Source organism: Amblyomma americanum, chromosome 1 (genome assembly GCF_052857255.1).
Source record: "Amblyomma americanum isolate KBUSLIRL-KWMA chromosome 1, ASM5285725v1, whole genome shotgun sequence".
Lineage (NCBI taxonomy): Eukaryota > Metazoa > Arthropoda > Arachnida > Ixodida > Ixodidae > Amblyomma > Amblyomma americanum.
The window spans coordinates 497,914,950-497,937,853 of record NC_135497.1 but is presented as its reverse complement, the minus strand read 5'-3'; the positions used below and the strand labels follow the sequence as shown (position 1 = coordinate 497,937,853).

The 22,904-nt window shown below is 46.6% G+C and overlaps 1 protein-coding gene across 4 annotated transcripts in view; it reads right to left on the bottom strand.

Moving 5' to 3' along the window:
* The window catches only part of LOC144116119 (organic cation transporter protein-like), a 163,719-nt gene that overhangs the window by 128,702 nt on the left and 12,113 nt on the right, over positions 1-22,904 (bottom strand). The window contains exon 1 of one of the 4 annotated variants that reach the window (XM_077650800.1): positions 21,875-22,089. The exons of 2 other annotated variants lie outside the window; for them this stretch is intronic. The gene's annotated coding sequence lies outside the window, so the exon portion shown is untranslated. Of the gene's footprint in view, positions 1-8,646; positions 8,684-21,874; positions 22,090-22,904 lie in introns of those variants that run through there. One more of the 4 variants, XM_077650801.1, reaches the window with a different exon arrangement.

Genomic DNA, 22,904 nt, shown 5'->3' with positions numbered 1-22,904 from the left:
TACTCAGAGGACTTCAGAATAGGTTGAGAAGGAGTAGGCGGTTATAGGTTAGCCTGTTCGTGCCTACCTAATGCATAGTCAGAAAATAGACCTCTGTATTTAGCCTTCCTGGACATAAGCGGTGCATACGACAACGTGAACAGAGAACTCCTGTGGAACATAAATGATGAAGGTATAAGGCACAAGGTAATTGATATTCTGCAGAATATATATCGAGAAAATCAGGTTGAATTAACATGAGATGGGATTAGGAGTACGACAACTGTCGTACTCTTAATGGGAAGAAGGCTATAAGGAAGCAATCTAGGTTATTATCTGTCGTACAAATTAAGCGGAATGGTTGTTGAGACGACTACCGGGTTTAATATATGCCCACGATATTGTACTGTTAGCAGATAGCCAGGAAGATTTGCAAACTCTGGTTAATATTATGGAAACGAATGAGACGCTCTAGGTTTCAGTTCTAGCACAACTAATTAATGTGTGATGATTTTAAGCGATACAACCGATAAGTTGCTGACAATACAAGGCGATGAAATACCCTGAGTGGCTGAATACAAATATCTCGCGGTATGGGTAAACGAAGGGCAGATGTACACGGAAAAGCATGAACAGTCTCCTATAGCAAAAAGGCGTAGACATTCCGGGATAATGAATCATGGGGCATTATGGGGTACAACAAAAATGAAGTGCTCAGTGGTATTTGGAAAGGAATAATGGTGCCGCGGTTTACTTTCGGGAATTCGGTTGTGTGCTTAAGAGCAGAAGTTCAGTCGTGATTAGAAGTAAATCAGAGAGCTGTTGGAAGATTAGCACTATATGTGCCCGCGGGAAAACCGCAAACGAGGCAATCCCGGGGGATATGGGCTGGGCATGGTTCGGAGCACGGGAAGCTCAGAGTAAAATACTATATAAAGAAGGCCTGAGGAAAATGGACGATAACAGGTGGCATCTAATTAAGGCATCTAAATACCTAGACAGAAAAAGCGTTGACTCACATTGGCAGAAAAGAACAAGGAAGCTAACTAGTAAGTATGCCAGTCATGAGGACGGAGAAAAAATGAGCATGAAACGACATGTTAAAAACGCGGAAGGTAAATCTTGGATGAATTTAATGTAAAAGAAGCATAGTGTAGAATAATATCGATAATGGAAAAGACAGATGAGGAAGGAAGCGCTTTATGATAACTCAACAGGCAGTGCCCTACTATTTGAAGGGTGTATTAGAACGCGCAGCTACAAAAAGAAGTTTAACGAAGATGACTCACGTGCTGTGTGTGATAACAATGTAGAAATAATAGAACACCTCATACATAAATCTCATGGTATCCATCCCCATGTCGATGCAGGCAAAGTCACTCTTTCTGAGGCCCAAGGGTTAGAGATAACAACGGTCATGTAAATAAATCTGCGGTGGAAATTAGCAGAATCGACTGGATCATCCGTGGCTCAAAAGCAGAGAGGTGACACAAGAATAAAAGCGTAGGAAGACATATTTAAATGATATGGCGAGTTTTAATAAGAACTTACAATAGAGTTAAACAACAAATAACGGGAAAAAAAGCTGAGCATGGTGGCAACTGCCATCACCCCGTTTCGAGCGGGACGCTTAAACCATCCATCCATCCATCCGTCCGTCCGTCCACCTACCCGTCCGCCGTTCATCCGTCCGTCCGTCCGTCCATCCATGCGTCCATCCATCCGTCCGTCCGTGCACCCACCCACCCACCCATCCATCCATCCATCCATCCATCCATCCATCCATCCATCCATCCATCCATCCATCCATCCATCCATCCATCCATCCATCCATCCATCCATCCATCCATCCATCCATCCATCCATCCATCCATGCATCCATGCATCCATCCATCCATCCATCCATCCATCCATCCATCCATCCATCCATCCATCCATCCATCCATCCATCCATCCATCCATCCATCCATCCATCCATCCATCCATCCATCCATCCATCTATCCATCCATCCATCCATCCATCGCAGTCAACTGAAATGCTCTACAGAGTAGAACAACATTTTATCGAGATTCGTTTCAAAAATTGCATACTCGTAATTACGCATGTACGCGTCAGTACACATACACTTCGCGATGTCAATGACCACAACGAATTCACTGTGAATCCAGTTTTCCTTCATTTCGAACCAACGAGCCTTCGTTGTTTATGTATGTTGATGTGCCACTGCTTTCGTAATGTTTGTAGATATCTCAAGTACATAAAACATCGCATCATTTTAATAAATACCATGTTAAAAAAAGAGCCTTCGTAGGGTGTACAACAGATCACAAACATATGTTGTGCAAAAACAGGCAATAAAGAGAAAAAAGCCTTCGTAGCGTGTTCTGCGAGTGCTCGCCTCGCAGTCTGGAAGACCTTGTTTTGACTCCCCGGTCGCCACAAGATTTTTTATTTGGAGATTCTCGTGTTTCGTGTTAGAACCCCATCAACAACGGCCAACAATGCCGACACCGGCTTTTATGCGACAAGAGCTCCATACCGCTATCGCGTTAGAGCGGGACATAATAATAATAATAATAATTGCTTTTTGGGGAAAAGAAATGGCGCAATATCTGTCTCATATATCGTTGGACACCTGAACCGCGCCGTAAGGGAAGGGATGAAGGAGGGAGTGAAAGAAGAAAGAGAAATAGGTGCCGTAGTGGAGGGCTCCGGCATAATTTCGACCACCTGGGGATCTTTAACGTGCACTGACATCGCACAGCACACGGGCGCCTTAGCGTTTTTCCTCCATAAAAACGCAGCCGCCGCGGTCGGGTTCGAACCCGGGAACTCGGGATCAGTAGTCGAGCGCCCTAACCACTGAGCCACCGCGGCGGGTAGAGCGGGACCGCCGATTCAACACTTGTTTGCAGCTAGCGTTCGTGCTTTCCTTCGGCGCGGTTTAGGAGTCCTTCTGAAAATTGTCCTAGGCATGCGCTTTTTTTCCCTCATATTTAGTGGACAGTCTAGACAATTTCTAGCACCGTGGTCTAAAGTGCGAATAACGTTACAGATCGCAGCGACTACCCGCTTTGCAAAATGCGAAAGCATTGACGTCTCTTCCACACTGGTTGCCTCTCTTCTCTTTACTATTGTGACGTCTAAGCGCTTTTTTGTTATTCGTTTCTATATTTCACCATTATTTCAATTACTTATCATTTTATTCATTACTTTTGCATCAATTCGCACTTTTTAACCTGGTTTACTCTTTTTAACCTATTTTTTGTTTCATAATCATTGAATAATATTAATTGGTTTTGGGGGAAAGGAAATGGAGAAGTATCTGTCTCATATATCGTTGGACACCTGAACCGCGCCGTAAGGGAAGGGTAAAGAAGGGAGTGAAAGAATAAAGGAAGAGAGAGGTGCCGTAGTGGAGGGCTCCGGAATAATTTCGACCACCTGGGGATCTTTAACGTGCACTGACATGCGTGCACTTAGCGTTTTTCCTCCATAAAAACGCAGCCGCCGCGGTCGGGTTCGAACCCGGGAACTCCGGATCAGTAGTCGAGCGCCCTAACCACTGAGCCACCGCGGCGGGGCTAATCATTGAACGTCCAAAACTGTTCTGACATCCTCCCACTAAATCGACGTCCATGGTTTTTATTCGCCTCTTGTTCCACCACATCAACCAAATTTCAGGTGCATCTACATATTACTACCCTCTATCACATATAACTATCATTTCACTCCTAACTCCTCCTCAAACGACGGAAAGGCTCCCGAAACGTTTTGCGTCCACTTTCTGCTGACACGAAACCAGAAATATAGCCAAGTAATGCTTACGCATTAAAACGCTAGACTGGGAACTCGCCTAATATGCTTTGTGCAAGTTGGCCTTGGCCTGTGTTGTGAAATAAAGATTGAAAGCGACAATCCAGGATGGAGAACAACACTATGAATCAGGTGTGCGCACCTCGTCATGAACAGAGCTTCCTATTCGCGACCTGCCCTCCACCTGCAAGCAATGTTATCCCAGTTCTTCTCCCTGCAGCCGCGTTTTAAAGCGAAATGTGATCAAAATAACCTGCTTCAGTTCGTGTTCAAGGCAGTGATTTCGCAGTTAGTTAAGCATACCGTTATGACTCGGCCTGCAAGAGGCCACGAGACGTTACTCACAGGCGGAGTCGTTCGCTGGATACGGAGTGATGCCAGCTGGCGTCGCAATGAAGGACGCCGAAATGTGTCACGTGGAACACTCATCAGTTGGGTAATGGATAAGAAACCTTTTAATGTCCAACAGAAAGAGCGTAGCCAGACGGCTACCTGCCTTGACGACGGCTGGAGGTCCTGACTCTCGGCGGCGGCTTCGGCCAGTCGGACTTGTAGCTGAGTTACCAGGTCGGAGCTCAGTAGTAAGATCTCCCATTGGTCTATCGTCTTTATACCTCGTCTCTCCCGTGGGACATGAGGAGACTTCCATAGTATGTGGTCCAAGGTGGCTCTAAGGTCCCAGTTTGAACATTTTTTTTGTTGAAAATTTGCCCTGGGTGCACAAGACTACATAGTGCCGGGTTTGGAAAGGTGTAAGTTTGTAACCGGCGCCAGTTGATGGCTTTGTATGTGGTCAAAGATGTATCCGCGTGAGGAAGTCTAGCTGGTTGCAAACGATAGTACTTTGTAATTTCTCTGTACGCCACCATGTGATCCATGTCTGTGAAGACCACCTCGCTCGGGTCCATCCAGAAGGAAAACCCAAGGGCGAACTCTTGGGCCATCTCATTGCCAGGCAGGGACGCATGTGCTGGTGTTCACACTAGTGTAATTTTCCGGTCTATTACATGACGGTTTAGAATCGTATTCGCTAGAGAGGAGATGCGGCCACTGCTGAAATTTATTATGGTAACTTTGGAGCCACTGATGATGTATCTCGCTTTTATGCCTACACAAGCCAGTGCTATGAAAGTTTCCTCAGCAGCCTCTGGGCTACTCGGGAGTATGGAGGCACTAATTTTGAGGAGTCGTTTATTATTTACGATCGCGAGGGTCATCCTGTTCTAACCATTCTTACCATAGTCTGCGACATCCACATATACCACGTACTCGTCTTTGTAAGAGCGGAAGCGTTTCTCCAGCGCTTCTGCCCGTTTGGCCCGGTGCACTGAGTAATGAATAGGATGCATATTCCTGGGTAGGGGGGTGCAATTATATTGTCCTGAATTTCACCGAGCATGTCGACTTTGGCGGTTGTTCTGTTATCTCGACTCAGATGCAGTTTGTCTAGGATGGCCCTGTCGTTTGTGGCCCCGCCTAAGCGTTCGATTTCGGACGTTTTTACTGCTTCCATAATTTTTTTCCAGGGTATTGTGCATGCCTAGCTCTAGAAGGCAGTAATTGGATGTGCGGATGGACAACACTAGAGCTTGCGTCGTGCGCCGCCTGATGATTACATCTATATTTTTCTTTTCTGCAACATTAATATCAAGGAAGGGGGCAGCAAACGACATACGGCTAACTACGAAGGCCTGCACTAGCCACAAGAGATTACGCTCTTTCACGCCAGTGTCTCCTGTTGGAAATGCGCTGCATGAGGCGCATCGTTTGTTGTGCGCAGTTCACCATCTTAGTTATTGCATCACCGTTATACCCGTTGCTTTGTATAATCATGCCTAGAATTCTGTTTTTTTCAGCATGAGTGACCTCCGCTCTTGCGCTTGTAATTTGATGTTAGGGATTGTTCTAGTTTGTCTCTGATGCAGAGTTCGATAAAAAAGTTCAGACTTCTGCGGCGAGCATTCGAAATCTCTATATCTGACACAGTTTTCGGCCTCATTTATGGCCCTCTGCAGCGTACGTTCGATTTGTGCGTCGTTTCCACGGGTCATCCACATGGAGATGTCACCCACATACATGCAGAAGTGCAAGCCATCTATCCCCTTCAGCCTATTATGTAGCCGTATCATGGGCGTGCTGAAGACACGAGGGGAAAGTGCTGAACCCTGCGGGGTGCCTATGCTGCCCAAGTGTATGTCTTGAGACTGACTTTCATCAAAGTGGATGCTCGCTATCCTGCCCGAGAGGAAATTGGCAATGTAGTTGTATGTGCGTTCCTCGACGTTTAAAAGAGGCAGTTTTTTTCAGTATCAGCTCGTGTTTTACATTATCGAAGGCTTTGGAGAGGTCAAGTTCTACTATTACTTTCGCATCGAGCGACTTAGTGTCTAATATGTCATTCGTCGGTGCGGAGCGTGTTCCAGGAAGTGCTGAACACGCGCCAGGGAGATGACACTTTTGTCACCCGCAAGCTGGCCGCCTATCAACCATGTGGCCACCTATAAGGACATGAGCGTGACTGTGCGTGTGATGGTTATTTCTACATCCGTATTGACAATGTGCCCGACTGCAGCCTGGGGATGCCGAGGGACACGGGGGCCTCAGTGGTTTATGGGGCCTGCACAAAATGCAGTAAGTGTGGACTGATGGTGTACTCGTTAGGTGTGGAGTCGGTGATATACTCGTGACGTGGACTTTTTTGATGACGCAACTCTGCGCTCTCTTCGACGCTCTCGTAAATAAACAATATAAAAGTTTCCCATTTCGTCAAGAAGACCTCGGAGTACGTGCTCTTTCCAGGCACAGGCAGGAGCCCCATTGAGCCACCCTTATTTTTTACCTGGAAGGAATACCATCTCTTTGCAACATTGTAGGGAATGAGCTGGCTCATGGCGGCCCCTGGGCGCTTCTCCCGTGCCCCGCAATACAGTGGTCGATGCCCCCTTTCTCAGTCTGATTGCCATCATCTTCGTCTCCACCGACGCTCTCGGCTCGCTGAGGTCAGCGCTCTCATACGTCTTAGCGCCCTGCCGCTTACGTTGATGAGGCATGCCGAGGACACAACCTGGACCACTGTTTAAACATACTGCCTGCTTACAGCCCCCCTTACCCACAACAGTGAGCGTAAACGGTGGAGATTGTCGCCCGAGATACCCAGCTTGATCTAATACAGGGATCCACATGTTCGGCGCTGGAGTGGGTGTGCCCATCATCCACGCCCTTAAGAAAGAATGGGAGCAGAGGGCTGGGAGAGTGCTAGAGAACATGACGTGTGTCAGGGAACCCACCTCAAAAACAACAATGCGAGCGATCCAATCTATGTCCAATGTTGTTGGTAAGAGGGGCTGTAAGGAGGCAGTATGTTTGAACAGTTGGGCTAAGACCTGGTCGCCCGCCTTGTTGTGATTACGTGGGTTCTCTGACACTCCTCACATTCTATAGTACACTCCCCGTCCTCTGTCCCCATTTTTTCTTAAGGGCGTGACTGATCTCTACATTTAGACAATTAAGTGATGCCCAAGGTTCAAGGCAATCTTAACAAATACATGGTGGAGAATGCCGGCCGAGATACCCAGCTGCAAACGAACGCTTCGAGTTTCAGCGTGTTCACAGCAGACACTTCCCTCCACATCATACCAGAGGCAGATACAGACGAACACGTTTGCAAACCTCCATAGACTACATCTCATACACCCAACATTACTCTCCGACACTTCTCCCTGGTGCCAGGCCCGCCCTACACTCTTCCACATATTTTGGGGATGTGAAGCCAAACCAAGCACTCTAGGAGACGGTAAAAAACACGTCTTTTGAGCGGTGCGAGGCGCTGCTGACCAGCGATAGCCTGGAGGACCAATGGGCTCTCATACAACTAGTCCGCAGGGCAGCTCAAGCCAGTGGAGCCCTGGAATCAGGACCCCCCCCCCCACCCTTGAGATTGCCCAACTCACTTTCACTTTAATAAAGTTTTTCCTCCTTTTCCCTCTAAATACAGGGATGCTTTTTCGGCATTTTCGGCGCCGGGGCGTGTGTGCACATCAGCAACGCCCTTCAGAAAGAACAGGGCAGAGCTGCGATGCGTCCCTCGTTAGGGCTTGTACATTAATTAATAGCATCAGCGACCACCTGCCGATAGTTATATCAGTAAAGCAGTGCACTAATACAGTAAAGACAGCACGTTTCGTATTCTCTTACTGAGTAATAATCCAATACATTTAAATACCGTCTAACCAGAGTCAGCTGAAACGATGTGTTCGCAGCAAATGACCCGAACGTAGCATATGAAATTCTTTTGCGTAAATTTTCTGAAATATACTTTGCGTGTTTTCCCGTGAAGAAGTGCAGAGCATATAAAAACAGCCAAACAAGGTCAATTATATAGGACATTCTTCCGAACTAAATCTCCTGAAGCCCTCAAAATATTCAAGTCGTGCAGCAATTTCGTCACGAAACACCTTCGTGCTGAAAAAAGACAGCATTATATTCACCTCTTTAATTCGACAGAAGAGCGCACGGAAATGTTTGGAAAGCACTAAAAGTTGCAACTGGAACCTCAACAGAAACACTAAGTAAAAGAACAAAAGACGCAATAGAGTTACAAGGTGTTAAACTAGCTTACGCCTTTAATACTTTATTTTTGTCACTTGGCGACATTAGCGGACCCACCGCTAGATTATCTCTTATGAATGAATGGCCCAAATGAACAAACAATATTTATAGAGCTAGTCTCGGAAAGTGAAGTTGTAACTACATTTCTGACCGTCAATAATAGCAAAGCAACTGATGCCGGGGACATTCAGAGAGAGCCTATAAAGTATGTAAAAAGAGGAATAGCTCCTTGTGCTACCTACATTTTCAATACTTGCTTGTTGACTGGAATTTTCCCAATGCCATGTAAACAGCAAAGGCAGCTGTAATATTCAGAAAAGGTGACGGGAACGATTTGTCAAATTATCGTCTTATATCCGTCCGCCCAATATGGGTTTCAAAGGAACGAGTCGACAGAGCTGGCACTTTTGGCTCAAAAAGAGTTTATTTTGTCAAATTTCAAACGCAAAAATATGGTGCTTGGATTATTTCTGGATTTTTCAAAACCGTTTGATCTTATAAACGACAACATTCTGATTAAAAAACTGGAGCATTATGGCATTAGGGGGAAGCACAAGAATGAATCACATCTTATCTGCAACATAGATCTCAGTTTGTCGTAATTGGAGGAAAAAATTCTGGAGTGAAATCAGTAAAAACAGGTAACCCAAAGGGCAGTATTCTGGGCCTGTTTTGTTTATCCTGTATATAAATGAAATAGCACGCCTTGACGAAACTGCCCAATACATAATCTATGCAGACGATATTAGTTTATTGTTTTTTTCAGAGAACTCGTATGTGACCTTAGCTAATGAAGCCAAAGGTGCGCTTTCTAAAATAAATACATGGGCTCAAAGAAACTGTTTAGCACTTCACCATCGCAAAACATAAGCTGCACTATTTCAGCCCCCCCCCCACTAGCAAATCTAATTGCCGCACATCGTGTTAAACAATACCAACATTGAAAACAGTAAAAACGTTTAAATTACAAAGTGTCTACTTTTCTGAACAAATAAGATGAGATATACACGTAGGGTATGCCGTGAATAATTTGTCCAGAACTATTGGCATCATGCGCCACCACTGCTATTATTTCCTTACCTCAGTTAACAACCTTTTATATAACTGTTTCTTTTGCTCTGCATTAAGCTATGCCTTTTTATTGTGGTCCACAACAACAGCAACAAACATTAGCAAACTGTTAATATTGCAAAAACGGGTCTTACGTCTGGTCTGCAATGTTCCGTATCGCTCCCATACTGCAGACCTATTTAGAAAACCCAATATCGTTCCTCTTACATCACTATACAATTACAAACAATCCCGCCTTTATAAACTGGGAATACTAAAGAATAATTATGCTTTAACCAGCATAGAAGGATTGCAGATAAACACCACCACTTTTAACGTACGTTATTTGGTACCCTGGAATGTCGCCAAATGCCGGACTAGCACGGGAAACAGGTACTGAAGTACTCATTGCGGACGGTTTTAAATAATTTTATGGAAAGAAATAGACATTTCCTCGCCTTCTTGAAAAAATTGCGTGTCTTGTTTGTATAAGCTCTTGGTTTGATGTTGATGTGCACCGCCTTTCCTGCACACTGCTGGGAGTTCAGGACTCCTCAAGCTGTTTTTTTTTCAGATTTTTATCTGCCCTCTTCGCTACATTCGTTTCTGTTGCGGAATAGATTTCAACTTCAACGCTAGAATTGCTAACATGACTCAGCAGCGGAGCCCTCCAGAGGGCGTTTAATTACTGTACGCCTCCGTACTCAACGCAGAAAGATGTAGCAGCTCAGTTAGCATATCTGACAGCTTTACTCACAGCATCCAAGCAGAAATCTTTTTCTCTTTCATCATTGAATCTTTCCCAAAGCATTCCACCAAACTGTTATTGAAACGAACCTATTTCAGCTCAAAATGTAAAAAAAAAAATATATGGGGGCACCTAAGCAGTTCTTATGATGTGTAAATGCAAGTATAACTTGGTCACCGCGTCAGTGGTTACCTTAGTCGCGTTGTGCGTATGCGGCGTTCACCTAGAAGTAGAGGCAGTTATGCGTCCTTCCTATTCTCAACACCTTAGGCACCAGCTCGACAGGGATGCTGCCGAAACCGCTGCGCAAAAAAAAAATGGCTTCGGTTCAACTACTACTGCTTAACCTGGTCCGAGAGCGAAAGCTGCGGTGTATCGAGCCAGTAGACGCGGCTTGCAAACTGTAACGTTGAGTGCGTTCCGCACACTGGATAGGATACGGGCCCACCCTGCCAGGTGGCATTTAAATTAAAGGTTGATCGCGAGGGGCCTGTCACCCAACGAATGCTACGGCCTATTGCTGCGGTGGCGCGTGTCGGCCACAACGTTGTCAGTGCTAGAGCATGCAGCACACATTTCTCTCTCTCCTGACTTCTCCCGACACTTCTACTTTGTTTTATATGTTGTGTACTGTTTGTGTTTGCTATGTTGAACTGTACAGCGTCGGACCAAGTGGTTGCTATGAATTAGTGAATAGCAGTTGTGGTCCAGTGGTTAAGACGCTTGGCTACTGATCCGGAGTGCCCGGGTTCGAACCCTACCGCGGCGGCCGCGTTTCGATGGAGGCGGAACGCTAAGGCCCCCGTGTGCTGTGCGATGTCAGCGCACGCTGAAGATCCTCAGGTGGTCAAAATTATTCTGAAGCCCTCCACTACGGCACCTCTTTCTTCCCTTCTCTTAGTCCCTCCTTTATCCCTTCCCTTACAGCGCTATTCAGTTGTCCGCCGATATGCGAGACAGATACTGTGCCATTTCCTTTCCCCAAAAACCAGTTCAATTCAATAATACGGTAGCCGGAGCCGCTATGCTGCACCAACCTCTCCTTTTTTGTTCATGTAAATAACAAAAAATTGGTCACAAAATGAACGCTGTGGCCTGTTGCTGCAGTGGCGCGTCTGCCACAACATTGTCAGCGCTGATGCATGCAGCCCGCATCTCTCCCCCGCTCCCCCCGCCACGTACGAACAGGTTATGCGCCTTACTTTCCTCAAAATCATCGGAGCCTAGAGCGTTGTCAATGCTAACTCTAATGAACACAATGAACCCGACGGTCTATAGCTTCAGTGCCGCGTTTCTCCTACAACGTTGTGAATTCCAACGCATGCAGCGCATATCTGTCACTACCATCACGTTCCCGGGTTCGAACCCAACCGTGGCGGCTGCTTTTTTATGGAGGCAAAAGCTTAAGCGCCCGTGTGTTGTGCGATGTCAGTGCACGTTAAAGATCCCCAGGTAGTAGAAATTATTCCGGAGCCCTCCACTGCGGCACCTCTTTCTTCCTTTCTTTGTTCACTTGCTCCTTCATTCCTTCTCTAACGGCGCGGTTCAGGTGTCCGCCGATATACGAGACAGATACTGCGACATTTTCTTTCCCCCATAAACCAAATAATATTATTATAATCACGTAGTTTAAAGCGCAACTGAGGGGTCCACTGTCCCAGGGAGCCAGTTTTTCGCCTTTTCTTTGCTTTAGAAGAAAATTGAAAAATGGTTTTTACAATTGGTTTGAAACGAAAATTAGTTTTTTGGAGATAGGAAAAGGGTCCAGTATCTGTCTCACATTTCGGCAGACTCCTGAAAGGCGCCGTAAAGGAAGGAGTAAAGCAGAAACATAGAGATAATATTAATAATAATAATAATAATAATAATAATAATAATAATAATTGGTTTGGGGGAAGGAAACAGCGCAGTATGTCTCGTATACGGTTGGACACCTGAACCGCGCCGTAACGGAAGGGATAAAGAAGGGATTGAAAGAAGAATGGAAGAGGTGCTGCAGTGGAGGGCTCTGGAATAATTTAGACGACATGGGGATCTTTAACGTGCACTGACATCGCACAGCACACGGGAGCCTTAGCGTTTTGCCAGGATAAAAACGCAGCCGCCGCGGTCAGGTTCGAACCCGGGAACTCCGGATCAGTACTCCCAGCGCCCTACCCCCTGAGCCACCACGGCGGGTTAAGACAGGAAGATATAGGTTCCGTAGTGGAGGGTTCCGGAATAATTTCTTCCACCTGGGGATCTTTAACATGAAATGACATCGCACAGCATACGGGCGCGTTTGCGTTTCCAGCGAAACGCGGCCGCCGAGGTTTGATTGGTTTTGAGGAAATTAAATCGCTCAGTAACTGTTCCACATTTATCGCTGGGCACCCGAACCGGTTTTGCGAAAAGTAACTGTCCGACATAGAAGATAAGATAAAGATAAGATAAACTTTATTTTCCATCAAAAAAAAAAGATGGAGGGAGACGGGGCTAAAAGCTGCAACCGCAGCTTGACTGGTCCCCGCCCCCCTATATGAAAACGACAGGTGGCACTTGACAAACATTTAACAACAAAAAGCATGTCAGAAGAACAGTCGTTTTGACACGACTAAATGAAGAAATGCCTATTGTAACAATACATGGCAACAAAACATGAAAAAAAATAATAATAAAAAATAAAAAATCTCAGGAAGGTACATTGAACATGGTTAATTGAACATGGAATTTGAACATGGTTACCGAAAAAGTGATACATCAGATTTCCCGACTAACAACAGAACATCTCTATGAATTATACAATATTAATAGCGGTTACATACAGTTTGCGTTTTATTGAAGAAAAATATTCTTAAGCTGCGTAGAATTCAGCGCTAAAATGTCTACATCTTCAGACAAATAGGAGACCTAAGGAATGCGGTGTTTTAGGGTTTGTGCAGCGTAATTTGTTCTGCAGGAGCCAACTTTCCAGTATTCTGGATTTCTTGTGAAGTGACCTGACGAACTTTTAACGGCTAGTTGTGCTAATTTTGTTAGGATTGTGCTATTTTGCCTCCTTTCTCGAATTAATGCGAGACATAGGTTGTACTTGTACATCTCTTTAATGTGTAATAGGCCCAGCTTGTGGAATAATGGCTGTACATTAGAATCATGGGCAGAGTGTGTAATGACTCTAACTGCCTTACTCTGTAGTCTGCTAAGTTTCTGGATACCGGTCATTGTGGTCGTTCCCCACACGAGTATGCAGTAATTTAAGTAAGACAGAAAAAGAGAGTTGTATAGAAGCATCATGACATTTTTCGGTAGAAAATATTTGTTTCTGTGGAGAATCCCAACTACACTCGCGATTTTTGAGGCTATATATTCTGTGTGCTTGTTCCAGGACCTCGTTTTTGTAAAAATAACCCCTAGTGTTTTAAATTCGTCGACAACATCTATCTCCGAACCATTCAACTTAAGTCTTAACTCAGACGGAACTAGTCTTGACGGTGGACACCCGACCCGTGCCGTAAGTAACGGCAAACGTGATTGGGCTGAACGTCGGCTGAAGGTCAAACTCCGGCGTGTGTCAAACGCACCGCAGCTAGCGCTGTGAAGCTTTCGCTTCAAATTCCACCAACGCTGCCTCAGGGTTCGACTTTTATGAGCGTTTGCTACGGAAGCTTACAGCTCCCGGAGTGCTCAGAAAACGTGGAGGAGGATGAGGAAATTAAAGTGGAGATGAGTTGAGCGAGCTTGCGGGTGGGGCCCTCATTCCAGGGCTCCATTAGCTTGAGCTTCACTGCGGGCCTGTTTTACGGGGGCCCCTTTGTCCTCCGGGCTGTCGCTGGTCAGCAGCGCCTCGCACCACTCAATAATAATAATAATAATAATAATAATAATAATAATAATAATAATAATAATAATAATAATAATAATAATAATAATAATAATAATAATAATAATAATAATAATAATTGTTTTTTGGGGAAAGGAAATGGCGCAGGATCTGTCTCATATATCTTTGGACACCCGCACCGCGCCGTAAGGGAAGAGATAAAGGAGGGAGTGAAAGAGGAAAGAGGTGCCGTAGTGGAGCGCTCTGGAATAATTTCGACCACCTGGGGATCTTTAACGTGCACTGACATCGTACAGCACACGGGCGCCTTAGAGTTTTTCCTCCATAAAAATGCAGCCGCGGTGGTCGGGTCTGCACCACTCAGAAGACGCGTTTTCCGTCTTTTGAATGTTTGGTTTGGCCCCACAGCCCCCCGAAATGTGGAAAGGTGTAGGGCGGGCCTCGAACCAGGGGCAGGTGTCGGAGTATATTGTTTGGTGTATGAGATGTGGCGTATGGAGGTTTGGAAATGTGTTCGTCTGTATCTGCAACCAAGAGACGGCATCTGGGCTGTATAATTTCCCGTGAGGTGGAAGGAAGTGTCTTCTTTGAAGACGCTGAAACTCGAGGCGGTCCTTATACCTGGAAGGTAGAGGGGCAAAAGCGGGCATGATTTGTTTCCCCGCTCGGCTGATGATGCCTCGAATTATATAGAGCTTGTGCCGTTGCAATTCCCTCCAGTCTCTCGTGGCCTGGAGACCAGGTGATTTGGTGGTGCTTGGAGAGGGTGTAGTGCCCATGAGCAGACTGACGTGCTTGGGAACTCGGCCTCTCAGGAAGTTTCGACACGCGTGTCGAGACTCGATCACATCAGTGCTTTGGCCTTGGGACTCGTAATGCCTTGTGGCAATGGCCACGGCGGTGGTCTCCGCGGCCGCTGGTGTTTCGGCTGTTACAGAAGCAGTGAATAGAGTGGAGAATTGCTGGTCCTCTGCCGCCACTGCTCACTTGTTATGGTCCCGGTATGCTGGGGTGTCACCATAAACCTCGTAAGGGGAATTGGCTAGGCGTCGGCGTAGGTAGCATACTCGCGCTCGTAGTCTGCCTGTGTATACGTCTTTAAGCATATGTTTCGGCATCGGTGCCACGCTGATATATTTCCTGTGTTGTATTTCTAGAAAGGATTGAGCATCTAGTGCGCGGATGTCCGCAGCTGTGCCTACTCGGCGTAGGATACCTCGTCCCGCTTGGGTGGTCTGAAGTCTTAGTGTTTTGAGATGCACGGACGGCTTCTGTTTGTTTCGCAAAGCTGTGGAAGACTCCTAATGCGGTGAGACGCTCCGGCGAGGTGTTTTTAGGAAGGTTGAGGGCTGTCTTGTATACTCCCCTCATGATGGTGTAAACTTGCTGCTCCTCTCTCTTTGTTAACGTGTGAAAGGGTGGTCCGTATATGTTTCCGCTACGTACCAGTGCTTGCACCAGCCGGAGAGTTTCTTCTCGCATTCCTTGGCAATGCTTGGTAATGCGGCTGAATATGCGAGCCATCCGCTTCGGGGTGGTTTTGAGAGTCTGGATGGTGTGGGTAACACGGAGGTTGCTCTGTATCCAAAGACCAAGAATGCTTATCAGGCTAACTTCCCTGATGGCTTGATCCTCGATCGTGAGGTTGATGGGAACTGGAGAGACGTATCTCGGGCCATGTACTCGTATGACCTCTCATTTCTCCGTGGCGCAGTGGAGGCCGCTTTCAAAGGCGAAGTCCTGGACGATCTGGGCTGCTGATTATAAGGTGGTTTCTTTTTTACCCAGGGAACTCTTTGTGGCCCATATAGTTACATCATCCGCGTATATGGTACGGGGTCACTTTGCGTCCAGCCGGCCGGGAAGGCGAGCTTCCGTGGCAGCTACACGTAGGTGTTGTGTTATTCGTACGCGACACGTTTCCCCAACCCGTGGCGCTGAGTCAGAGCCTCGGCAGGTCCGGACGAAATAGGCAACGGCAGGGCACGCGAGGAAATAGTTAATTATCCTAACGCGAGGCAAACCACACTGCGGAAGAATTTTCTATGCGAAAAATAGATGTTCAATAGCTCATCAAGTCGTTGTTGTCGACCGGCGTTGGGTTCGGGGGCCGGCGGGCAACAAAGGGTTCCTCGGGGCAGTCAAGTGTAGGCCGGCAGCGAGAGTGCGTTCCCCGCCGCGAGTCCCTCCTTTTTTGTCCTCGGGCACCACCTTGCAGAATATGTTGTCGAATGCGCCCTGCATATGTAAGGCTAAGAGCAGGAGATGTTCTTGACCTCTGGGGATGTTGGTAAGCACTTGTTCTTGCAGGAGCAGGAAAGCGTCTTGGGTCGAAAGCCTCTGTCTGAACCCAACCACAGTAGGGGGAAGATATTATTGTCTTCAATATAATTTTGGAAGCCGGTGTGGGTGACCCGTTCATAGAGTTTTCCTTAACATGATGTTAGAGAGATGGGCCGGAGGGTATCAAGTACGGCCGCCGGCTTGGGAAGGGTGACAATTTCGGCATGATGCCAATCGAGCTACAATGCGCTTCTCCTAGAGTTTATCATTGAAGTAGTTCGTGATGGCTTTGATATGCGCATGACTGAGGTTACGAAAAATAGAGTGTGATTTTATCTGCTCCAGGAGTGGTGTTGCTCTGCGATGCACGGGCTGCGGCTTGCACAGCCGCTATTGTTATTGGGGCATCAAGTTTGGGGTTTGAAAGGCTGTTGTAGGTCGTTGAATAAGGTCGCATTAGAGTGTCGCCAATGTAACGCGTCCACAAAGCGTCCGTGAGTTCCTTCCCAGTCCCATGGAATTCTTGAGCTATTGTTTGGAGTGTACGGTTTGTGGCGGATTTGGCGTTGTCGGGTTCAATGAGACTGCGGAGCATGGACCACTGAGGGTTCCTTTCAAGGCGGAACAGAACTGTACCCGATTTTGTTGGAAGGAAGGAAGGAAGGCCTCAGACGTTGCTGGCACATATCCACTACGGGGGAATGGCCAAGACACAGGCGGTTAATTGCAGAATACAGGAAAGTTCTTACGGGAAAAGGAGTGGTAATAGTATGTAGTCTGATAGATTGCAAGACGGAAGGACAGGGGTCTTGTTAACTTGGAGATCGAGGACGGGACAATGGCTTAATATGCATAATAGTATACAATGCCTGTAGTGTTTCAATGTCGTACTGACTGAGAGCGGGAAAAAGGAATTAGAATGGGAGAGAGTCGCTGCGTTTCTTGAAGAAGATGTTGCACAGCACAGCGCACACTATTGTCGCTTCGTCCAAGCAAAGAAGCGCCAATGGAAAGAACAACCGCGGAGGATACAAGCAAGCCCAGTTGATGAAATGGAATTTGCAAAAGACGCTTCCTCAAATGAGAGAAGCGGCGGCAGAACAGCAGGAAGTGATTTGTTGTCTCAGGCTCGGCACAAAAAGGGAAAAATGGGGAAGCCGCCTGGCCATATCTGCGAAGGTAGAAATTTAGATTGGGAACCCTGCAACGCAATCGCGTGAAAGAGACCTCTAGTCTGCGCGAGCGCCAGTCTTTGCTACTCCAAGGATGTAGAAGATGCTGATATTCGGAAGATGATGTAAGAGCAGAGGCAGCAAATTCCTGAAATATTGTGTAGCTGCGAAACCTCACCGCAGCTGTATATGCACACGTTGTCAGGACAGCAACAACTGGGCCGCAGAGAGAGGCTCTTGCTAAGGGATCTGCAACCTCATTTAAGTGAAAGCCCATATGACCTGGTACCCAAAGCAGCCTTACCGAATTTAGATGGAGCGGAATCAGGAACTTAGAGGCGTAGTGCCTGAGACTCAGTGGGTGAAGATAATGAAGAGCAAATGGACAGAAAGTGTCATAACAATGACCTGGGAAACGGTAGTTTCTAATTTTCGTAAGGCTAAGATTAATGCTAATAATTCAGCCAGAAAAATTGGAGTGAAGTCAGGAAGACGGAGAGAAAAAGACCAATTCAGTGAAGACGAAAAAATTCCCACACCTGCTTTTTTGCGATCCTGCGAGGCATCGGTAGCAATAAGAACATGAGAGGGAGGGGTCCTTAGGTTGTCTTGCAACAGACCCTGAAGAAGCGGGAAGGGCTGCAGCTTTGCATTCGATGGAATAATGTCATCGAATTCAATCTGGACAGATGATGAGTTGTTATACATTTGGCAGACATCTGTGAAATTAATATTTATGGGATCAAGGAGGGACTGGACGTAAAATATCTGCGGAGTATAAAAACGAGACCAGGCGGAACTAAAAAAGGCGGAAGGTTGACTAAGAAATATTACACTGGAAGCGTGAAGAGGTGACTCGCACAATTTTAAAAATGTTTGAACTGTTAAAAGGCGAAACATAGCTGATAACGATAGGATTCGGGCTTCAAGGTGGAGAACAGCATGGGCGACATATTTTGCAAGCCCCAGACAAAGGCGCAACGCCTCATGCTCCAAGAGCACAAGAGGGCGAAGTTTATAGGCAGGAGCTCCTGAGAATAAAACACGCCCGAACTCTAAAATTAGGCGGACGCACATTTTATAAATCATCAGAAGTGTATGCCTTCTCATGCCTGACCAAGCACTACTAAGCCTGCGTAGTATGCCAATGGCCCCAACTCCTTTTGCAGAAACTTGCTCAATGTGTGGCCGCCAGGATAGAGTAGAGTCATATATTACTCCGAGATACTTCACCGTCTGTACTTGAGGTATTATGTTATTTCTATAGACCAGGCAGATATTTACAGGAACAGAAACAGGAAATACTAGCAATGAGCATTTCTTCACATTGAGGGACAGATGAATTCTTCCTAACCAGTTGTCAAGAACATTGAGGTAATTTTGCAGGGCTCGATAAAGAGTGTGAATGTCATCTTCTCATGCAGAAAATGCAATATCTTCGGCGTACACATAAGTTTTCACATTCTGAATGCATGGAATTGAGCTTAGAAAAATGTAAAAAGAACAGGTGAGAGAACTCATCCCTGCGGTACACCTCTTGTCTCTGGAAATCTCCTTGAGGAAACACCATTTTGGCTGCAGCAAAATTCTCTATTTTCCAAAAAAAGAGAAATCCAGGCTACAAAATAACTTCGGAAGTTCAGTTCCTGTAATCTTAGTAACAGAGTCAAGTGCTGCACGCTGTCGTATGCTTTACTGACATCCAAGGTGACAAGCGCCGCAAACTGTTTTCTATTGCGAGCTAATTTAATACGACTGTCTAGGTCAGTATGAGCACACCAAATTGAACAGCCCGGCCTGAAACCAATTTGATGGGGATTCAACAGAGCATTTTCCGAAATGAATGATATGACGTGGCTGAGAAGGAACCTTTTCACCAATTTCACTAGGTTCGATCTTAATGAAATTGGGCGTATGTTGTCTAAAGTTAAGCCCTCCCCTTGCTTTTTAAGCAATGAAACTATTTCCGCAAGACGCCACTCATGAGGTATCTATGGGCCTTTAATAGAATGGGTAACTAGAGCCAACAGGTCTGCAGGAGAATTATTGAACAAACATTTGATCATAGATGAAGTGACCTTATCGGGGCCAGGAGCCGCTGGGGATAAGCGCAGAAGAATTTGCGACAGCTCAGGCATAGAGACCTCAGTGAAATTACTTGAGGTGCATGTGAATATAACAGAAGGTAGAGCAGATGGAAAGCGAAGCTCTAGGCCACAAGCAATATCCTCTAAGGCCTTTGCGATGTCAGCAGGGGACTGAACGAGGGATTCAATGTTGGCAGCCGGGGGAATCACCTTGTTCCGCCTCATGAAATAAACAAAGCACGTTTATTTCCTGATTGTGAAAAGAAATCATAATTATTTGTATTATACTCCTCCTTTGTTGCACGGGCGACAGTGCACCTAAATGTTGCTGCAACATACTTATAATCCAACCAATTTTTTGGGCATTGATTGATTTGATGAGAAGTTTTTTCCACTGTTTTCCGTCGTCTGTATGCACGCGTGCGCTAAGCATTCCACCAATTGTTCGTGATTGCCCCATTGGTTCCCTTAACCAAAAATTCAGACTTTTGCCTTGCATCGTACAGTAATGAACATAGATGTGCAGCCTTGCTTTCGGCACTTGTCTGAGCGCAAGGGTCTGAAGTAATATTGAGGGCTGATTTTAGCGTGTCTTTAAAGCAACCGTAATTTATTAACGTGCGCTGATGTCACTCAGGAAGAGTTGATGTACACGCAAACTTGAAACTAATCGGTAGATGATCACTGTTTGTTGCACAGTCAACAGGCGCCCAAGACATAACAGAGACTCCCGGGGAGGGAAAAGTTAAATCCAAGGCAGAGCGGCACTGACTCCGAACAAACGTGGGTAATCCGGAATTGTTGCAGATCAAGTTGTTGTCAGAAGCCCAATCAAAAAGTGTAGAACCAAAGCTGTCTGTTTTAAACCCCCCGTAACATGGTGCGAACTGAAGTCTCCAAGTAATAGAACCTGAGATTGGCTACTAGACATGAGTGAGTCAAGGGGCCGAGTGTCACGCACACCAGACGGGAAATATGCATTAGCTACCGTAAAGGGCTGCTGACCTGGAACACTGAGGTCAACCGCAAGGATTTCACATTCATTGTCCGCATATTGGAAAGAAATGCATGCTCTGTGGCAAAAGTGTAGAGATGAGCACTAACAACCCTCCCTCTCGTGATGACCGGTCAAGCAGGAACAAACGGTAATCCTTGAGATGATAATTGAAATTTGTAGTTAGCCATGTTTCCTGCAAAGCAACTAAATCTGGAAGAAGCTGATTGCATAGGCATTTTAAATCTGTTGAAGCTGAGAATATAAATCGACAATTCCACTGGAGTACACTTAGGAACCCTAAACAGGAGGGAGTGCCGCAGCCGCGACTGCCTTTTCTAGAATCCTGGTCATAGCATTTTGACTTGTGTAACTTTTCTTTGCCTTTGACTGGGGGCAAGATGGACCTGCAATATTTAGAGGAGACCCACTTCGTTTCCGGGTGCGGAGATCAGACTCCATATCCATACAGTCCATAGAGGATGCGTCTATAACGCTGTTCGAAGGAGAGGCCTGAGAGGTCTTTTGTTGCTGACATTGTTCTTGGCCCTGTGGAGTGGAATCGATGACTACAGAAGGAGGAGTAGCTTCCGAAGCCAAAGAAGGCAAGAGCGGAGCGGTGGACACCTGCAGAAGATCGGTCATCTGAGCAGCTGTGACCTGCGAAATGCACGTGGATACGGTTTCCGTAATGCGATCTATTGCATTTGCCACAGCCTTCTCAACTGCCGCTGTAATAGCCTGAGACCAACTAGAATCCATTATGGGTGGCATTTGGCGGCCACACTAGAGTAGCCTCAGGCTCTCTCCTTGACTGCGGCAAAAGCCTCTCTCCGCGTGCATCTGCGCTTGTCTATAAGCTCAAGCACCTGAACTTCTTGTGCTCGTTCAGGACAGTCAGGCGAATCAGCAGGGTGAGCACCACTACACAAACAACTTTTCTTTTGCTGTTCAGGACATTCCTCTCTGCAATGACGTTCCCCACAGGCACAGCAGCGTATGGCCGATTTGCAGGCTTTGTCGCTGTGGCCGAATCGCCAGCAGTTTTGACACTGAAGGGGCCGAGAGTTAAAGGCATCTACTCGAAAAACCAATGGCCACACCTTAATCTCTGACGGGCAAAATATTCCTGCAAATGTGGCAATGACGGACTCCGTAGGAATTTTTACTCCGTCAACCATCCTGCTGCATCGATGGACAGCAATCACTCCCACAGGCGAGATGCTCTCAAGCGTTTCCACAGGGCTATATCGAGAGCCGACCCCTCGGACCAAGTCCTTGGAACATGCTATATGAGGCAGAATGAATGCGCTCACCGGGTGGTTGGCGAAGGTCGTACACTTTAGCAGGTTTTCAATACAGTCTTTAGCCGATGACCTGCACAAAATACCACCCCTGCAGAACTGCCGGACATCGGTAATGCGCATGAAGTTCTTCGATGTACTGAAGAGCCGCCTGTACTGCTTCCGGGTTGTTCAGTCGGATCGCGCCTCCATCGGAAGGCACTAAAGCGACAGGAATGCTCGAAACTCCACTGCAAAAAAAGAGATCAATTGGGAGTCGGTCTTGAGGAAGAGACGCCGACCAAGAGGAAAAACCCCGACCGGGAGAAGAAGTAGACATTAAGCTCTCGTCCCGCGACCAATCATCCCAGAACAGGAGCAAGCAGGCACAGACAAAAAGAAGGAGAAATTTAGAAAGGTAGCGCAACACCGACAGGTACTTAGCCGCTGCCCCGCAGCATGGGTAGCTGGGCCACGTCCAATCCTGATCGAATCCTGACAAGTTGGGTGGAATATTGCTGAGCTTCCTCCGTGATAGAGGCGATGCGCAGGTGGAGTTGTTTATTGTGTCTCTGCTGTTTGCAACGTCTTCTGAGTTTCTTGTCTCCCACAACTGTAGATGTCAATCGACTTCCGGAGTGGCGACCATGCGTTTTATGGTTTGAGTAGCGGAAGCATAAGTATCTTGTATGGGTAGTGTCCACTCTGTTATCCTCGTGCTAATTCCTTCGCGTTGGGGACAATTTACGAAACGCTTCCCAATTAGTGACCTTCGAATCCCGAAAGAAACGTCTGAGCTTTGGGGCGGAGATTGCTGTACTCAGAATGTAATGATCACTCCATAGGGTCTCACCGAGGTTAGTCCATGTGACGTTAGAAGCGTCCTTTACAAAAAATAGATCAGGAGTGGTGTCTGCGTACGCTGTTGCCGTTTTTGGTAGGTGTCGTAACGTCCGTGGCTAGCCTGAGGCCTTCCCTGCCTGCTGCTTTCAGCAGGGAGGTGCCTTTTCTGGTGTCCTTTGTATACTCTCAGGCCGTATGGGGCGCATTCAAGTCACCCAAG